The following is a 14911-nucleotide window of genomic DNA, read 5'->3' as shown; positions in this document are numbered from 1 at the left end:
GCCAGCTGCCGTCGGGCAGGAGGGCCGGCCCGGGCTGCGGCCGGGCTGCGCCTAGCGCCGCGTGGGCCGGCAGGGCCGATGCCCAAGGGACCGCGGGCCCCGGGCCCTGAAGCCTCCGGGGCCACGTCCCTGTGAGCGACGTGCGGGATCTTGGGCGGGGCGCCAAGCGCCGAAGGGTTTGCTGGGTCACGGCCGCCCTGGGCTGGGAGGTGGTCGCCAAACCCTCCGCCGCCGCCCGATACCCGAGACCTCCGTTCCCCCTGCCTGGGCGGGCGAGGGGGCCCTGCCGGGGCGGGCCGGCCGCCAGGCTGGCGTTAAGGCGCCAGCGCCAGCGAAACTGGGCCTCAAGAGGCAGCCCGCGGCCCCCGCCCCCGTCTACGGCCATACCACCCTGAACGCGCCCGATCTCGTCAGCTAAGCAGGGTCGGGCCTGGTTAGTACTTGGATGGGAGACCGCCTGGGAATACCGGGTGCTGTAGGCTTTTTGCCTCCCGCTCCGCCCGCCTTCTCCTTTACTCGCCCGCGGCGGGGGCCGCCGGCTCCGCCCCCGCCGGGCCCCGCGGCAGGCCCCACCTCCTCAGGCCCCTCCCAGCACGGCGCGTGCCGGCGGGGGCGCTCCCCGCCGGCCCGGCCGGCCAGAAGGCGGCCCTGGAAGGCAGCCGCACCCCAGACGCTCCCGGGGTGGCTGGCCCGGACCCAGACTCCGCCGCGGGCCCACTTGCCGTCCTTTCGGCCCGCGAGCCCCTCGACCTGCACCTGGCCGCCCCCACCGGCTCCCAGCCCCGGCGCCGCCACCTGTGTGCCGGAGTGTCCCTCCACAGCTCCCTCCGACAAAAGCCCCCCACCCCCACCCCGCCCCTCTGGCGTGTCACCGCGGCCGGGTGCGGGAGCGGGATCGAGGGCAGGGGCCGCTTCCCCGGGCCTGCCGGCCACCAGGGGCGGGGTCCTGAGCTCGGCGGGGGGTGTGGGGGCAAGGGTGGCCTTGCCGGGGCTGAGGGGCGTGGCGACTCAATGGTGGCTCCCAGTGGCTTCGGGCCAGCTGCCGTCGGGCAGGAGGGCCGGCCCGGGCTGCGGCCGGGCTGCGCCTAGCGCCGCGTGGGCCGGCAGGGCCGATGCCCAAGGGACCGCGGGCCCCGGGCCCTGAAGCCTCCGGGGCCACGTCCCTGTGAGCGACGTGCGGGATCTTGGGCGGGGCGCCAAGCGCCGAAGGGTTTGCTGGGTCACGGCCGCCCTGGGCTGGGAGGTGGTCGCCAAACCCTCCGCCGCCGCCCGATACCCGAGACCTCCGTTCCCCCTGCCTGGGCGGGCGAGGGGGCCCTGCCGGGGCGGGCCGGCCGCCAGGCTGGCGTTAAGGCGCCAGCGCCAGCGAAACTGGGCCTCAAGAGGCAGCCCGCGGCCCCCGCCCCCGTCTACGGCCATACCACCCTGAACGCGCCCGATCTCGTCAGCTAAGCAGGGTCGGGCCTGGTTAGTACTTGGATGGGAGACCGCCTGGGAATACCGGGTGCTGTAGGCTTTTTGCCTCCCGCTCCGCCCGCCTTCTCCTTTACTCGCCCGCGGCGGGGGCCGCCGGCTCCGCCCCCGCCGGGCCCCGCGGCAGGCCCCACCTCCTCAGGCCCCTCCCACCACGGCGCGCGCCGGCGGGGGCGCTCCCCGCCGGCCCGGCCGGCCAGGCGGCCAGAAGGCGGCCCTGGAAGGCAGCCGCACCCCAGACGCTCCCGGGGTGGCTGGCCCGGACCCAGACTCCGCCGCGGGCCCACTTGCCGTCCTTTCGGCCCGCGAGCCCCTCGACCTGCACCTGGCCGCCCCCACCGGCGCCCAGCCCCGGCGCCGCCACCTGTGTGCCGGTGTGTCCCTCCACAGCTCCCTCCGACAAAAGCCCCCCACCCCCACCCCGCCCCTCTGGCGTGTCACCGCGGCCGGGTGCGGGAGCGGGATCGAGGGCAGGGGCCGCTTCCCCGGGCCTGCCGGCCACCAGGGGCGGGGTCCTGAGCTCGGCGGGGGGTGTGGGGGCAAGGGTGGCCTTGCCGGGGCTGAGGGGCCGTGGCGACTCAATGGTGGCTCCCAGTGGCTTCGGGCCAGCTGCCGTCGGGCAGGAGGGCCGGCCCGGGCTGCGGCCGGGCTGCGCCTAGCGCCGCGTGGGCCGGCAGGGCCGATGCCCAAGGGACCGCGGGCCCCGGGCCCTGAAGCCTCCGGGGCCACGTCCCTGTGAGCGACGTGCGGGATCTTGGGCGGGGCGCCAAGCGCCGAAGGGTTTGCTGGGTCACGGCCGCCCTGGGCTGGGAGGTGGTCGCCAAACCCTCCGCCGCCGCCCGATACCCGAGACCTCCGTTCCCCCTGCCTGGGCGGGCGAGGGGGCCCTGCCGGGGCGGGCCGGCCGCCAGGCTGGCGTTAAGGCGCCAGCGCCAGCGAAACTGGGCCTCAAGAGGCAGCCCGCGGCCCCCGCCCCCGTCTACGGCCATAGCACCCTGAACGCGCCCGATCTCGTCAGCTAAGCAGGGTCGGGCCTGGTTAGTACTTTGATGGGAGACCGCCTGGGAATACCGGGTGCTGTAGGCTTTTTGCCTCCCGCTCCGCCCGCCTTCTCCTTTACTCGCCCGCGGCGGGGGCCGCCGGCTCCGCCCCCGCCGGGCCCCGCGGCAGGCCCCACCTCCTCAGGCCCCTCCCACCACGGCGCGCGCCGGCGGGGGCGCTCCCCGCCGGCCCGGCCGGCCAGGCGGCCAGAAGGCGGCCCTGGAAGGCAGCCGCACCCCAGACGCTCCCGGGGTGGCTGGCCCGGACCCAGACTCCGCCGCGGGCCCACTTGCCGTCCTTTTGGCCCGCGAGCCCCTCGACCTGCACCTGGCCGCCCCCAACGGCGCCCAGCCCCGGCGCCGCCACCTGTGTGCCGGTGTGTCCCTCCACAGCTCCCTCCGACAAAAGCCCCCCACCCCCACCCCGCCCCTCTGGCGTGTCACCGCGGCCGGGTGCGGGAGCGGGATCGAGGGCAGGGGCCGCTTCCCCGGGCGTGCCGGCCACCAGGGGCGGGGTCCTGAGCTCGGCGGGGGGTGTGGGGGCAAGGGTGGCCTTGCCGGGGCTGAGGGGCCGTGGCGACTCAATGGTGGCTCCCAGTGGCTTTGGGCCAGCTGCCGTCGGGCAGGAGGGCCGGCCCGGGCTGCGGCCGGGCTGCGCCTAGCGCCGCGTGGGCCGGCAGGGCCGATGCCCAAGGGACCGCGGGCCCCGGGCCCTGAAGCCTCCGGGGCCACGTCCCTGTGAGCGACGTGCGGGATCTTGGGCGGGGCGCCAAGCGCCGAAGGGTTTGCTGGGTCACGGCCGCCCTGGGCTGGGAGGTGGTCGCCAAACCCTCCGCCGCCGCCCGATACCCGAGACCTCCGTTCCCCCTGCCTGGGCGGGCGAGGGGGCCCTGCCGGGGCGGGCCGGCCGCCAGGCTGGCGTTAAGGCGCCAGCGCCAGCGAAACTGGGCCTCAAGAGGCAGCCCGCGGCCCCCGCCCCCGTCTACGGCCATAGCACCCTGAACGCGCCCGATCTCGTCAGCTAAGCAGGGTCGGGCCTGGTTAGTACTTGGATGGGAGACCGCCTGGGAATACCGGGTGCTGTAGGCTTTTTGCCTCCCGCTCCGCCCGCCTTCTCCTTTACTCGCCCGCGGCGGGGGCCGCCGGCTCCGCCCCCGCCGGGCCCCGCGGCAGGCCCCACCTCCTCAGGCCCCTCCCACCACGGCGCGCGCCGGCGGGGGCGCTCCCCGCCGGCCCGGCTGGCCAGGCGGCCAGAAGGCGGCCCTGGAAGGCAGCCGCACCCCAGACGCTCCCGGGGTGGCTGGCCCGGACCCAGACTCCGCCGCGGGCCCACTTGCCGTCCTTTCGGCCCGCGAGCCCCTCGACCTGCACCTGGCCGCCCCCACCGGCGCCCAGCCCCGGCGCCGCCACCTGTGTGCCGGTGTGTCCCTCCACAGCTCCCTCCGACAAAAGCCCCCCACCCCCACCCCGCCCCTCTGGCGTGTCACCGCGGCCGGGTGCGGGAGCGGGATCGAGGGCAGGGGCCGCTTCCCCGGGCCTGCCGGCCACCAGGGGCGGGGTCCTGAGCTCGGCGGGGGGTGTGGGGGCAAGGGTGGCCTTGCCGGGGCTGAGGGGCCGTGGCGACTCAATGGTGGCTCCCAGTGGCTTCGGGCCAGCTGCCGTCGGGCAGGAGGGCCGGCCCGGGCTGCGGCCGGGCTGCGCCTAGCGCCGCGTGGGCCGGCAGGGCCGATGCCCAAGGGACCGCAGGCCCCGGGCCCTGAAGCCTCCGGGGCCACGTCCCTGTGAGCGACGTGCGGGATCTTGGGCGGGGCGCCAAGCGCCGAAGGGTTTGCTGGGTCACGGCCGCCCTGGGCTGGGAGGTGGTCGCCAAACCCTCCGCCGCCGCCCGATACCCGAGACCTCCGTTCCCCCTGCCTGGGCGGGCGAGGGGGCCCTGCCGGGGCGGGCCGGCCGCCAGGCTGGCGTTAAGGCGCCAGCGCCAGCGAAACTGGGCCTCAAGAGGCAGCCCGCGGCCCCCGCCCCCGTCTACGGCCATACCACCCTGAACGCGCCCGATCTCGTCTGATCTCGGAAGCTAAGCAGGGTCGGGCCTGGTTAGTACTTGGATGGGAGACCGCCTGGGAATACCGGGTGCTGTAGGCTTTTTGCCTCCCGCTCCGCCCGCCTTCTCCTTTACTCGCCCGCGGCGGGGGCCGCCGGCTCCGCCCCCGCCGGGCCCCGCGGCAGGCCCCACCTCCTCAGGCCCCTCCCACCACGGCGCGCGCCGGCGGGGGCGCTCCCCGCCGGCCCGGCCGGCCAGAAGGCGGCCCTGGAAGGCAGCCGCACCCCAGACGCTCCCGGGGTGGCTGGCCCGGACCCAGACTCCGCCGCGGGCCCACTTGCCGTCCTTTCGGCCCGCGAGCCCCTCGACCTGCACCTGGCCGCCCCCACCGGCGCCCAGCCCCGGCGCCGCCACCTGTGTGCCGGTGTGTCCCTCCACAGCTCCCTCCGACAAAAGCCCCCCACCCCCACCCCGCCCCTCTGGCGTGTCACCGCGGCCGGGTGCGGGAGCGGGATCGAGGGCAGGGGCCGCTTCCCCGGGCCTGCCGGCCACCAGGGGCGGGGTCCTGAGCTCGGCGGGGGGTGTGGGGGCAAGGGTGGCCTTGCCGGGGCTGAGGGGCCGTGGCGACTCAATGGTGGCTCCCAGTGGCTTCGGGCCAGCTGCCGTCGGGCAGGAGGGCCGGCCCGGGCTGCGGCCGGGCTGCGCCTAGCGCCGCGTGGGCCGGCAGGGCCGATGCCCAAGGGACCGCGGGCCCCGGGCCCTGAAGCCTCCGGGGCCACGTCCCTGTGAGCGACGTGTGGGATCTTGGGCGGGGCGCCAAGCGCCGAAGGGTTTGCTGGGTCACGGCCGCCCTGGGCTGGGAGGTGGTCGCCAAACCCTCCGCCGCCGCCCGATACCCGAGACCTCCGTTCCCCCTGCCTGGGCGGGCGAGGGGGCCCTGCCGGGGCGGGCCGGCCGCCAGGCTGGCGTTAAGGCGCCAGCGCCAGCGAAACTGGGCCTCAAGAGGCAGCCCGCGGCCCCCGCCCCCGTCTACGGCCATACCACCCTGAACGCGCCCGATCTCGTCAGCTAAGCAGGGTCGGGCCTGGTTAGTACTTGGATGGGAGACCGCCTGGGAATACCGGGTGCTGTAGGCTTTTTGCCTCCCGCTCCGCCCGCCTTCTCCTTTACTCGCCCGCGGCGGGGGCCGCCGGCTCCGCCCCCGCCGGGCCCCGCGGCAGGCCCCACCTCCTCAGGCCCCTCCCACCACGGCGCGCGCCGGCGGGGGCGCTCCCCGCCGGCCCGGCCGGCCAGAAGGCGGCCCTGGAAGGCAGCCGCACCCCAGACGCTCCCGGGGTGGCTGGCCCGGACCCAGACTCCGCCGCGGGCCCACTTGCCGTCCTTTCGGCCCGCGAGCCCCTCGACCTGCACCTGGCCGCCCCCACCGGCGCCCAGCCCCGGCGCCGCCACCTGTGTGCCGGTGTGTCCCTCCACAGCTCCCTCCGACAAAAGCCCCCCACCCCCACCCCGCCCCTCTGGCGTGTCACCGCGGCCGGGTGCGGGAGCGGGATCGAGGGCAGGGGCCGCTTCCCCGGGCCTGCCGGCCACCAGGGGCGGGGTCCTGAGCTCGGCGGGGGGTGTGGGGGCAAGGGTGGCCTTGCCGGGGCTGAGGGGCCGTGGCGACTCAATGGTGGCTCCCAGTGGCTTCGGGCCAGCTGCCGTCGGGCAGGAGGGCCGGCCCGGGCTGCGGCCGGGCTGCGCCTAGCGCCGCGTGGGCCGGCAGGGCCGATGCCCAAGGGACCGCGGGCCCCGGGCCCTGAAGCCTCCGGGGCCACGTCCCTGTGAGCGACGTGCGGGATCTTGGGCGGGGCGCCAAGCGCCGAAGGGTTTGCTGGGTCACGGCCGCCCTGGGCTGGGAGGTGGTCGCCAAACCCTCCGCCGCCGCCCGATACCCGAGACCTCCGTTCCCCCTGCCTGGGCGGGCGAGGGGGCCCTGCCGGGGCGGGCCGGCCGCCAGGCTGGCGTTAAGGCGCCAGCGCCAGCGAAACTGGGCCTCAAGAGGCAGCCCGCGGCCCCCGCCCCCGTCTACGGCCATACCACCCTGAACGCGCCCGATCTCGTCTGATCTCGGAAGCTAAGCAGGGTCGGGCCTGGTTAGTACTTGGATGGGAGACCGCCTGGGAATACCGGGTGCTGTAGGCTTTTTGCCTCCCGCTCCGCCCGCCTTCTCCTTTACTCGCCCGCGGCGGGGGCCGCCGGCTCCGCCCCCGCCGGGCCCCGCGGCAGGCCCCACCTCCTCAGGCCCCTCCCACCACGGCGCGCGCCGGCGGGGGCGCTCCCCGCCGGCCCGGCCGGCCAGAAGGCGGCCCTGGAAGGCAGCCGCACCCCAGACGCTCCCGGGGTGGCTGGCCCGGACCCAGACTCCGCCGCGGGCCCACTTGCCGTCCTTTCGGCCCGCGAGCCCCTCGACCTGCACCTGGCCGCCCCCACCGGCGCCCAGCCCCGGCGCCGCCACCTGTGTGCCGGTGTGTCCCTCCACAGCTCCCTCCGACAAAAGCCCCCCACCCCCACCCCGCCCCTCTGGCGTGTCACCGCGGCCGGGTGCGGGAGCGGGATCGAGGGCAGGGGCCGCTTCCCCGGGCCTGCCGGCCACCAGGGGCGGGGTCCTGAGCTCGGCGGGGGGTGTGGGGGCAAGGGTGGCCTTGCCGGGGCTGAGGGGCCGTGGCGACTCAATGGTGGCTCCCAGTGGCTTCGGGCCAGCTGCCGTCGGGCAGGAGGGCCGGCCCGGGCTGCGGCCGGGCTGCGCCTAGCGCCGCGTGGGCCGGCAGGGCCGATGCCCAAGGGACCGCGGGCCCCGGGCCCTGAAGCCTCCGGGGCCACGTCCCTGTGAGCGACGTGCGGGATCTTGGGCGGGGCGCCAAGCGCCGAAGGGTTTGCTGGGTCACGGCCGCCCTGGGCTGAGAGGTGGTCGCCAAACCCTCCGCCGCCGCCCGATACCCGAGACCTCCGTTCCCCCTGCCTGGGCGGGCGAGGGGGCCCTGCCGGGGCGGGCCGGCCGCCAGGCTGGCGTTAAGGCGCCAGCGCCAGCGAAACTGGGCCTCAAGAGGCAGCCCGCGGCCCCCGCCCCCGTCTACGGCCATACCACCCTGAACGCGCCCGATCTCGTCAGCTAAGCAGGGTCGGGCCTGGTTAGTACTTGGATGGGAGACCGCCTGGGAATACCGGGTGCTGTAGGCTTTTTGCCTCCCGCTCCGCCCGCCTTCTCCTTTACTCGCCCGCGGCGGGGGCCGCCGGCTCCGCCCCCGCCGGGCCCCGCGGCAGGCCCCACCTCCTCAGGCCCCTCCCACCACGGCGCGCGCCGGCGGGGGCGCTCCCCGCCGGCCCGGCCGGCCAGGCGGCCAGAAGGCGGCCCTGGAAGGCAGCCGCACCCCAGACGCTCCCGGGGTGGCTGGCCCGGACCCAGACTCCGCCGCGGGCCCACTTGCCGTCCTTTCGGCCCGCGAGCCCCTCGACCTGCACCTGGCCGCCCCCACCGGCGCCCAGCCCCGGCGCCGCCACCTGTGTGCCGGTGTGTCCCTCCACAGCTCCCTCCGACAAAAGCCCCCCACCCCCACCCCGCCCCTCTGGCGTGTCACCGCGGCCGGGTGCGGGAGCGGGATCGAGGGCAGGGGCCGCTTCCCCGGGCCTGCCGGCCACCAGGGGCGGGGTCCTGAGCTCGGCGGGGGGTGTGGGGGCAAGGGTGGCCTTGCCGGGGCTGAGGGGCCGTGGCGACTCAATGGTGGCTCCCAGTGGCTTCGGGCCAGCTGCCGTCGGGCAGGAGGGCCGGCCCGGGCTGCGGCCGGGCTGCGCCTAGCGCCGCGTGGGCCGGCAGGGCCGATGCCCAAGGGACCGCGGGCCCCGGGCCCTGAAGCCTCCGGGGCCACGTCCCTGTGAGCGACGTGCGGGATCTTGGGCGGGGCGCCAAGCGCCGAAGGGTTTGCTGGGTCACGGCCGCCCTGGGCTGGGAGGTGGTCGCCAAACCCTCCGCCGCCGCCCGATACCCGAGACCTCCGTTCCCCCTGCCTGGGCGGGCGAGGGGGCCCTGCCGGGGCGGGCCGGCCGCCAGGCTGGCGTTAAGGCGCCAGCGCCAGCGAAACTGGGCCTCAAGAGGCAGCCCGCGGCCCCCGCCCCCGTCTACGGCCATAGCACCCTGAACGCGCCCGATCTCGTCAGCTAAGCAGGGACGGGCCTGGTTAGTACTTGGATGGGAGACCGCCTGGGAATACCGGGTGCTGTAGGCTTTTTGCCTCCCGCTCCGCCCGCCTTCTCCTTTACTCGCCCGCGGCGGGGGCCGCCGGCTCCGCCCCCGCCGGGCCCCGCGGCAGGCCCCACCTCCTCAGGCCCCTCCCACCACGGCGCGCGCCGGCGGGGGCGCTCCCCGCCGGCCCGGCCGGCCAGGCGGCCAGAAGGCGGCCCTGGAAGGCAGCCGCACCCCAGACGCTCCCGGGGTGGCTGGCCCGGACCCAGACTCCGCCGCGGGCCCACTTGCCGTCCTTTCGGCCCGCGAGCCCCTCGACCTGCACCTGGCCGCCCCCACCGGCGCCCAGCCCCGGCGCCGCCACCTGTGTGCCGGTGTGTCCCTCCACAGCTCCCTCCGACAAAAGCCCCCCACCCCCACCCCGCCCCTCTGGCGTGTCACCGCGGCCGGGTGCGGGAGCGGGATCGAGGGCAGGGGCCGCTTCCCCGGGCCTGCCGGCCACCAGGGGCGGGGTCCTGAGCTCGGCGGGGGGTGTGGGGGCAAGGGTGGCCTTGCCGGGGCTGAGGGGCGTGGCGACTCAATGGTGGTTCCCAGTGGCTTCGGGCCAGCTGCCGTCGGGCAGGAGGGCCGGCCCGGGCTGCGGCCGGGCTGCGCCTAGCGCCGCGTGGGCCGGCAGGGCCGATGCCCAAGGGACCGCGGGCCCCGGGCCCTGAAGCCTCCGGGGCCACGTCCCTGTGAGCGACGTGCGGGATCTTGGGCGGGGCGCCAAGCGCCGAAGGGTTTGCTGGGTCACGGCCGCCCTGGGCTGGGAGGTGGTCGCCAAACCCTCCGCCGCCGCCCGATACCCGAGACCTCCGTTCCCCCTGCCTGGGCGGGCGAGGGGGCCCTGCCGGGGCGGGCCGGCCGCCAGGCTGGCGTTAAGGCGCCAGCGCCAGCGAAACTGGGCCTCAAGAGGCAGCCCGCGGCCCCCGCCCCCGTCTACGGCCATAGCACCCTGAACGCGCCCGATCTCGTCAGCTAAGCAGGGTCGGGCCTGGTTAGTACTTGGATGGGAGACCGCCTGGGAATACCGGGTGCTGTAGGCTTTTTGCCTCCCGCTCCGCCCGCCTTCTCCTTTACTCGCCCGCGGCGGGGGCCGCCGGCTCCGCCCCCGCCGGGCCCCGCGGCAGGCCCCACCTCCTCAGGCCCCTCCCACCACGGCGCGCGCCGGCGGGGGCGCTCCCCGCCGGCCCGGCCGGCCAGGCGGCCAGAAGGCGGCCCTGGAAGGCAGCCGCACCCCAGACGCTCCCGGGGTGGCTGGCCCGGACCCAGACTCCGCCGCGGGCCCACTTGCCGTCCTTTCGGCCCGCGAGCCCCTCGACCTGCACCTGGCCGCCCCCACCGGCGCCCAGCCCCGGCGCCGCCACCTGTGTGCCGGTGTGTCCCTCCACAGCTCCCTCCGACAAAAGCCCCCCACCCCCACCCCGCCCCTCTGGCGTGTCACCGCGGCCGGGTGCGGGAGCGGGATCGAGGGCAGGGGCCGCTTCCCCGGGCCTGCCGGCCACCAGGGGCGGGGTCCTGAGCTCGGCGGGGGGTGTGGGGGCAAGGGTGGCCTTGCCGGGGCTGAGGGGCGTGGCGACTCAATGGTGGCTCCCAGTGGCTTCGGGCCAGCTGCCGTCGGGCAGGAGGGCCGGCCCGGGCTGCGGCCGGGCTGCGCCTAGCGCCGCGTGGGCCGGCAGGGCCGATGCCCAAGGGACCGCGGGCCCCGGGCCCTGAAGCCTCCGGGGCCACGTCCCTGTGAGCGACGTGCGGGATCTTGGGCGGGGCGCCAAGCGCCGAAGGGTTTGCTGGGTCACGGCCGCCCTGGGCTGGGAGGTGGTCGCCAAACCCTCCGCCGCCGCCCGATACCCGAGACCTCCGTTCCCCCTGCCTGGGCGGGCGAGGGGGCCCTGCCGGGGCGGGCCGGCCGCCAGGCTGGCGTTAAGGCGCCAGCGCCAGCGAAACTGGGCCTCAAGAGGCAGCCCGCGGCCCCCGCCCCCGTCTACGGCCATACCACCCTGAACGCGCCCGATCTCGTCAGCTAAGCAGGGTCGGGCCTGGTTAGTACTTGGATGGGAGACCGCCTGGGAATACCGGGTGCTGTAGGCTTTTTGCCTCCCGCTCCGCCCGCCTTCTCCTTTACTCGCCCGCGGCGGGGGCCGCCGGCTCCGCCCCCGCCGGGCCCCGCGGCAGGCCCCACCTCCTCAGGCCCCTCCCACCACGGCGCGCGCCGGCGGGGGCGCTCCCCGCCGGCCCGGCCGGCCAGAAGGCGGCCCTGGAAGGCAGCCGCACCCCAGACGCTCCCGGGGTGGCTGGCCCGGACCCAGACTCCGCCACGGGCCCACTTGCCGTCCTTTCGGCCCGCGAGCCCCTCGACCTGCACCTGGCCGCCCCCACCGGCGCCCAGCCCCGGCGCCGCCACCTGTGTGCCGGTGTGTCCCTCCACAGCTCCCTCCGACAAAAGCCCCCCACCCCCACCCCGCCCCTCTGGCGTGTCACCGCGGCCGGGTGCGGGAGCGGGATCGAGGGCAGGGGCCGCTTCCCCGGGCCTGCCGGCCACCAGGGGCGGGGTCCTGAGCTCGGCGGGGGGTGTGGGGGCAAGGGTGGCCTTGCCGGGGCTGAGGGGCCGTGGCGACTCAATGGTGGCTCCCAGTGGCTTCGGGCCAGCTGCCGTCGGGCAGGAGGGCCGGCCCGGGCTGCGGCCGGGCTGCGCCTAGCGCCGCGTGGGCCGGCAGGGCCGATGCCCAAGGGACCGCGGGCCCCGGGCCCTGAAGCCTCCGGGGCCACGTCCCTGTGAGCGACGTGCGGGATCTTGGGCGGGGCGCCAAGCGCCGAAGGGTTTGCTGGGTCACGGCCGCCCTGGGCTGAGAGGTGGTCGCCAAACCCTCCGCCGCCGCCCGATACCCGAGACCTCCGTTCCCCCTGCCTGGGCGGGCGAGGGGGCCCTGCCGGGGCGGGCCGGCCGCCAGGCTGGCGTTAAGGCGCCAGCGCCAGCGAAACTGGGCCTCAAGAGGCAGCCCGCGGCCCCCGCCCCCGTCTACGGCCATACCACCCTGAACGCGCCCGATCTCGTCAGCTAAGCAGGGTCGGGCCTGGTTAGTACTTGGATGGGAGACCGCCTGGGAATACCGGGTGCTGTAGGCTTTTTGCCTCCCGCTCCGCCCGCCTTCTCCTTTACTCGCCCGCGGCGGGGGCCGCCGGCTCCGCCCCCGCCGGGCCCCGCGGCAGGCCCCACCTCCTCAGGCCCCTCCCACCACGGCGCGCGCCGGCGGGGGCGCTCCCCGCCGGCCCGGCCGGCCAGAAGGCGGCCCTGGAAGGCAGCCGCACCCCAGACGCTCCCGGGGTGGCTGGCCCGGACCCAGACTCCGCCGCGGGCCCACTTGCCGTCCTTTCGGCCCGCGAGCCCCTCGACCTGCACCTGGCCGCCCCCACCGGCGCCCAGCCCCGGCGCCGCCACCTGTGTGCCGGTGTGTCCCTCCACAGCTCCCTCCGACAAAAGCCCCCCACCCCCACCCCGCCCCTCTGGCGTGTCACCGCGGCCGGGTGCGGGAGCGGGATCGAGGGCAGGGGCCGCTTCCCCGGGCCTGCCGGCCACCAGGGGCGGGGTCCTGAGCTCGGCGGGGGGTGTGGGGGCAAGGGTGGCCTTGCCGGGGCTGAGGGGCCGTGGCGACTCAATGGTGGCTCCCAGTGGCTTCGGGCCAGCTGCCGTCGGGCAGGAGGGCCGGCCCGGGCTGCGGCCGGGCTGCGCCTAGCGCCGCGTGGGCCGGCAGGGCCGATGCCCAAGGGACCGCAGGCCCCGGGCCCTGAAGCCTCCGGGGCCACGTCCCTGTGAGCGACGTGCGGGATCTTGGGCGGGGCGCCAAGCGCCGAAGGGTTTGCTGGGTCACGGCCGCCCTGGGCTGGGAGGTGGTCGCCAAACCCTCCGCCGCCGCCCGATACCCGAGACCTCCGTTCCCCCTGCCTGGGCGGGCGAGGGGGCCCTGCCGGGGCGGGCCGGCCGCCAGGCTGGCGTTAAGGCGCCAGCGCCAGCGAAACTGGGCCTCAAGAGGCAGCCCGCGGCCCCCGTCCCCGTCTACGGCCATACCACCCTGAACGCGCCCAATCTCGTCTGATCTCGGAAGCTAAGCAGGGTCGGGCCTGGTTAGTACTTGGATGGGAGACCGCCTGGGAATACCGGGTGCTGTAGGCTTTTTGCCTCCCGCTCCGCCCGCCTTCTCCTTTACTCGCCCGCGGCGGGGGCCGCCGGCTCCGCCCCCGCCGGGCCCCGCGGCAGGCCCCACCTCCTCAGGCCCCTCCCACCACGGCGCGCGCCGGCGGGGGCGCTCCCCGCCGGCCCGGCCGGCCAGAAGGCGGCCCTGGAAGGCAGCCGCACCCCAGACGCTCCCGGGGTGGCTGGCCCGGACCCAGACTCCGCCGCGGGCCCACTTGCCGTCCTTTCGGCCCGCGAGCCCCTCGACCTGCACCTGGCCGCCCCCACCGGCGCCCAGCCCCGGCGCCGCCACCTGTGTGCCGGTGTGTCCCTCCACAGCTCCCTCCGACAAAAGCCCCCCACCCCCACCCCGCCCCTCTGGCGTGTCACCGCGGCCGGGTGCGGGAGCGGGATCGAGGGCAGGGGCCGCTTCCCCGGGCCTGCCGGCCACCAGGGGCGGGGTCCTGAGCTCGGCGGGGGGTGTGGGGGCAAGGGTGGCCTTGCCGGGGCTGAGGGGCCGTGGCGACTCAATGGTGGCTCCCAGTGGCTTCGGGCCAGCTGCCGTCGGGCAGGAGGGCCGGCCCGGGCTGCGGCCGGGCTGCGCCTAGCGCCGCGTGGGCCGGCAGGGCCGATGCCCAAGGGACCGCGGGCCCCGGGCCCTGAAGCCTCCGGGGCCACGTCCCTGTGAGCGACGTGTGGGATCTTGGGCGGGGCGCCAAGCGCCGAAGGGTTTGCTGGGTCACGGCCGCCCTGGGCTGGGAGGTGGTCGCCAAACCCTCCGCCGCCGCCCGATACCCGAGACCTCCGTTCCCCCTGCCTGGGCGGGCGAGGGGGCCCTGCCGGGGCGGGCCGGCCGCCAGGCTGGCGTTAAGGCGCCAGCGCCAGCGAAACTGGGCCTCAAGAGGCAGCCCGCGGCCCCCGCCCCCGTCTACGGCCATACCACCCTGAACGCGCCCGATCTCGTCTGATCTCGGAAGCTAAGCAGGGTCGGGCCTGGTTAGTACTTGGATGGGAGACCGCCTGGGAATACCGGGTGCTGTAGGCTTTTTGCCTCCCGCTCCGCCCGCCTTCTCCTTTACTCGCCCGCGGCGGGGGCCGCCGGCTCCGCCCCCGCCGGGCCCCGCGGCAGGCCCCACCTCCTCAGGCCCCTCCCACCACGGCGCGCGCCGGCGGGGGCGCTCCCCGCCGGCCCGGCCGGCCAGAAGGCGGCCCTGGAAGGCAGCCGCACCCCAGACGCTCCCGGGGTGGCTGGCCCGGACCCAGACTCCGCCGCGGGCCCACTTGCCGTCCTTTCGGCCCGCGAGCCCCTCGACCTGCACCTGGCCGCCCCCACCGGCGCCCAGCCCCGGCGCCGCCACCTGTGTGCCGGTGTGTCCCTCCACAGCTCCCTCCGACAAAAGCCCCCCACCCCCACCCCGCCCCGCTGGCGTGTCACCGCGGCCGGGTGCGGGAGCGGGATCGAGGGCAGGGGCCGCTTCCCCGGGCCTGCCGGCCACCAGGGGCGGGGTCCTGAGCTCGGCGGGGGGTGTGGGGGCAAGGGTGGCCTTGCCGGGGCTGAGGGGCCGTGGCGACTCAATGGTGGCTCCCAGTGGCTTCGGGCCAGCTGCCGTCGGGCAGGAGGGCCGGCCCGGGCTGCGGCCGGGCTGCGCCTAGCGCCGCGTGGGCCGGCAGGGCCGATGCCCAAGGGACCGCGGGCCCTGGGCCCTGAAGCCTCCGGGGCCACGTCCCTGTGAGCGACGTGCGGGATCTTGGGCGGGGCGCCAAGCGCCGAAGGGTTTGCTGGGTCACGGCCGCCCTGGGCTGGGAGGTGGTCGCCAAACCCTCCGCCGCCGCCCGATACCCGAGACCTCCGTTCCCCCTGCCTGGGCGGGCCGGCCGCCAGGCTGGCGTTAAGGCGCCAGCGCCAGCGAAACTGGGCCTCAAGAGGCAGCCCG

At 76.9% G+C, this 14911-nt stretch overlaps 4 non-coding genes and 10 pseudogenes across 4 annotated transcripts; all 14 read left to right on the top strand.

Moving 5' to 3' along the window:
* The first annotated feature begins 373 nt into the window (after positions 1–373).
* On the top strand, positions 374–482 carry LOC125962508 (uncharacterized; annotated as a pseudogene).
* Positions 483–1407: 925 nt separating this feature from the next.
* LOC125962507 (uncharacterized) lies at positions 1408–1516 on the top strand (annotated as a pseudogene).
* A 934-nt stretch (positions 1517–2450) lies between these two features.
* LOC125962573 (uncharacterized) lies at positions 2451–2559 on the top strand (annotated as a pseudogene).
* A 934-nt stretch (positions 2560–3493) lies between these two features.
* Positions 3494–3602, top strand: LOC125962567 (uncharacterized; annotated as a pseudogene).
* Positions 3603–4536: 934 nt separating this feature from the next.
* LOC125962282 (5S ribosomal RNA) lies at positions 4537–4655 on the top strand. The gene has a single exon (XR_007473803.1). It is a non-coding gene; the product is annotated as a 5S ribosomal RNA (ribosomal RNA).
* Positions 4656–5581: 926 nt separating this feature from the next.
* Positions 5582–5690, top strand: LOC125962506 (uncharacterized; annotated as a pseudogene).
* Positions 5691–6616: 926 nt separating this feature from the next.
* LOC125962281 (5S ribosomal RNA) lies at positions 6617–6735 on the top strand. Its single transcript, XR_007473802.1, has one exon. It is a non-coding gene; the product is annotated as a 5S ribosomal RNA (ribosomal RNA).
* A 926-nt stretch (positions 6736–7661) lies between these two features.
* Positions 7662–7770, top strand: LOC125962505 (uncharacterized; annotated as a pseudogene).
* A 934-nt stretch (positions 7771–8704) lies between these two features.
* Positions 8705–8813, top strand: LOC125962579 (uncharacterized; annotated as a pseudogene).
* A 933-nt stretch (positions 8814–9746) lies between these two features.
* On the top strand, positions 9747–9855 carry LOC125962566 (uncharacterized; annotated as a pseudogene).
* A 933-nt stretch (positions 9856–10788) lies between these two features.
* LOC125962504 (uncharacterized) lies at positions 10789–10897 on the top strand (annotated as a pseudogene).
* Positions 10898–11823: 926 nt separating this feature from the next.
* LOC125962503 (uncharacterized) lies at positions 11824–11932 on the top strand (annotated as a pseudogene).
* A 926-nt stretch (positions 11933–12858) lies between these two features.
* Positions 12859–12977, top strand: LOC125962483 (5S ribosomal RNA). Its single transcript, XR_007474004.1, has one exon. It is a non-coding gene; the product is annotated as a 5S ribosomal RNA (ribosomal RNA).
* A 926-nt stretch (positions 12978–13903) lies between these two features.
* Positions 13904–14022, top strand: LOC125962279 (5S ribosomal RNA). The gene has a single exon (XR_007473800.1). It is a non-coding gene; the product is annotated as a 5S ribosomal RNA (ribosomal RNA).
* The last annotated feature ends 889 nt before the right edge of the window (positions 14023–14911 follow it).

Source organism: Orcinus orca, chromosome 19 (assembly GCF_937001465.1).
Source record: "Orcinus orca chromosome 19, mOrcOrc1.1, whole genome shotgun sequence".
NCBI lineage: Eukaryota > Metazoa > Chordata > Mammalia > Artiodactyla > Delphinidae > Orcinus > Orcinus orca.
The sequence above is the reverse complement of the archived record's forward strand: the minus strand, read 5'-3'. Positions and strand labels throughout refer to the sequence as shown.